Source organism: Arabidopsis lyrata, assembly GCF_000004255.2.
Source record: "Arabidopsis lyrata subsp. lyrata unplaced genomic scaffold ARALYscaffold_8, whole genome shotgun sequence".
Taxonomy (NCBI): domain Eukaryota; kingdom Viridiplantae; phylum Streptophyta; class Magnoliopsida; order Brassicales; family Brassicaceae; genus Arabidopsis; species Arabidopsis lyrata.
The window spans coordinates 7,458,501-7,462,088 of NW_003302548.1; positions in this window are offsets into that span (position 1 = coordinate 7,458,501).

A 3,588-nucleotide genomic window follows, 5' to 3' on the forward strand; every position below is an offset into this window, starting at 1 on the left:
CAGTCAGATCAATAGATTGACGTGTAACTTTCTGTTTCAAATAAATACTCGAGTGAGTGCCCTTACAATATGTTTTCTATATAAGGAGAGTTGGATTTTGGAAAATTTTCCAATAGATACTTTTTTTTATAAAGAACTTTGTAGTTCTTCTTTTTTAGATCAAAGATGACTTCTCACCAAGGCGAACCTTCTGGTCCTAACTCACCACGATTCTCTTCAAGCGAATCTCTTTTCCCGTCGGGAGATGGATTCACTCCACAAGGAGTGGCTATTCCTTGTTTTCTTCCTTCCATGTCCCGGGAGGAACAGATCGAGTGTCATGAATTCATGGAGCAGGTTTGAACCTAGTACCAATAGTTTCAAGGTTTTATTTAATAGATTCGTAATGTATCTGTTATTTACAGATCACGGAAAGATATGTTTTCCTCTGCTCTGAAAGGCAGCGTCTCGGAGTGAAACGCCGTATCCTCGAGGATCGGATTGCTAGAACAGAAAGGAAGATCCGACGTTTGGAGTCGGACGTTCACAACTGGGAGAGGAGGGAATTTGATTCTATCGCCCGCATTCCCGGCTGTCTTCGAGAACACATTAGGTTCCTGAAGAAGCATTGGGATATCTACCAAAGGAGCCTCGAACCCGACGAACGCGAAGATGGTTCGCCATCAGACGAAGTTCCTCCTGCGAACCCCCCTCCTTCTTAGTTTTTTTTTTTATTATGTAAAAAACTATTGGGCTAGAGGCGCAACAATATTAATTACATTCCCCTTTTGCTTTAAATTTGCCGATTAACTCATCATATTTAATACGTTTAATCTAGGGAATATAATTAGCAATTAACTCGATTACATTTTCCATGAAAATCGTAATTTCAGATTTGGGAAATCGTCAATTAATCCTCTTAAATGCAATCGAATAATTTTTCGAGTATAAAGTGGGTGTAGTCTGTCATTGAATTTCAACAACGGTTCTACAAAAATGTTCAAGGGAGGTAATTCATCAGAGAATCCTTCAGACTTGTTCAAAGTGATGAGTATTGATCCTTCGAGGACGTCGGACATCGAGCTTATAAAAGCAGGAGAGTCTGGCGAACCAAAAGATTCACAAATATTGAAGAAGGGAACTAGCATTCAGGTTCCGATCTTTTTAATCGAGAGATTGTCGCCTCAAGATCGTGTTAAGGCTGAGGAGTTTATCAATAAGGTATTTTCCATCCTAGTGATTAACTTCTTTTTGTTATTGCTAAACGTAGCGTTTCTTCAGCTTATCACTCGGCATGACGAGCTCGAAGATGAGAAGAAAAAGATTAGGAAACGAATAATAGAGCTAGAGAAACGTTGCCTCGATATTTCTCGCGAGCTTCATCGCCTCAAAGCCCATCCTTCCAATTGGATCGAACTGGGACTTCAAGAGTACGGAAACATGCCAGGTTGCATTATGAGCATCGTTGAATTCGCTGGTCAAGGAGCGGAGTTGTTCCGTAATTCAAGACCCTTCTAGATCCGGTCTTACCTTAGCAAGAAATATTTATTTATATATTGTTCGCAACGTATCTTTATATTCATGCTCGAATATCGAATTTATAAAAACAGGATTCCATGACTAGAATAATATTTTTATTTTTATGTTATAGCTGGACTCGTGACTAGCGAGCTGCCTACGTACCCAGAATAGGATCAAGCCAAATCATAGTTCAAATGTGTTTGCTTTAGCAATAGACTTTTTCAAGTTGATTATGTTCCAAGAACTTTGAACGGGATTTCCACCAAGGTCTTGTAAACGGTATACACCATTTCGGATTTTTTCAGTGATTTGATAAGGGCCTTCCCAGTTAATACCGAGTTTTCCAGCTCCTTCTTCTTTTGTGTTATCGAACACTCGCCTTAAAACAAAGTCTCCTACATTTAAAGGTCTGTTTTCAACTTTCAGTTATAGTAGCGAGCGGTCAACTGTTGATAATTCTGAAGTCGAATAAGGGATTGGTCTCGCCTTTCATCGATTGTATCGAGAATATCTTCTAATAATTTAGAATTCGATTCTTCGTTAAGTGGAGCTTCGCTTCGACGCAAACCTGGAACATTCAGCTCGGCTGGGACTACGGCTCTCATCCCATAAACTAATGAGAATGGAGTTTCACCCGTTGCTCGTCTTGGGGTTGTTTGATAAGCCCACAACACAGGTTGCAGCTCGTCATACCATCCACCTTTTCAAGCACTCAGGCGTTTTTTAAGATTGCTGAGAATAGTTTTATTGGAGGCTTCCGCTTGTCCATTCCCTTGAGGATACCTCGGCGTTGAGTAGCTAAGTTTTATTCCCCAAGCGGCACAAAAATCTTCAAAATTATTTGAAATGAATTGAGGACCATTGTCCGTTACTATTTTGTAGGGAACTCCATAGCGACAAATAATGTGTTTCCACAAGAATGTCTTTACTACGGAATCTTGTATGCTTATATAAGCTTCAGCTTCAATCCATTTAGAAAAATAGTCCGTTAGAACTAATAAGTATTGGACGCCTCGTGTTGAACGATGCATCGGACCGGTTATATCCATTGACCACCTCATAAAAGGGTATGGAGCGGATATATGTGATAGAATTTCAGATGGCTGGTGAATAAGAGGAGCATGCATCTGACACTTTTTACACCGTTTGGCGTAATCAATGCAGTCTGAAATCATAGTTGGCCAGAAATATCCTAACCGTTTGATTTTGAAAGCCATTGCTCGTCCCGAAGAATGACTACCACAAAGACCTTCGTGGACCTCGCTTGTCAATATTTCAACTTCGGGTCCGAAAATACATAAAAGATAAGGATCACTGACGTCTCGCTTGTACAATGACTCTTTAATTATACAATACTTAGCGCTGATGATTTTTAATTTGCGAGCTTGTCATTTGTTAGATGGTAGTTCTCCATTAAGAATGAAATTTTTGATGGGTACCCTCTAGTCAGCCCCCCAATCATTAGCGGAAGTATTATCCTTGAGTATAAACTTCCTCGGTTCGGGTTCGGAAGGAATATCAGGATCTTTGATTATCTCCTGAACCTCTACATCACCTAGAAGTGACTGTTTGGTTCGAGACGGTTCTTTAATGGGAACCTCTTGATCCTTTAACTTTCTCTTTGACTTTATTTTAGGAAGTTCCAATGGTGGAGTAAGTTCGTAATCTTGAGACTTTATCCGTGATCTGGTGATGACAAGTGAACTATTTCCAGAACTTTGTTTTGGAGTTTCGATGTATTCGGCCTCTGAAATGTTATCGTTTTCTGTTTCTTCAACCGAAATACTTCGCGAAGAAATACATTCAACTGTGATAACTCGTTTGAGTTCAGGATCTGAGGTAGAAGCTAGGGCAGCTAAAGCGTCTGCCGAAGTGTTTTCTCCTCTAGGTATTCGAACTAATTCAAATTCTTTGAATTTTCCGGCTAATTTTTTGACAGCCGAAAGATAAGCTTCCATTCGAGGAGCCTTAGCTTCGTAATCTCCAGCGAACTGGTTTACAACTAGCTGAAAATCGCAATTAGCTATTATTTTTTCTGCTCCAATCGCAAGAGCAAGCCGAAGTCCTGCTAAAAGGAGCTTCGTAGTC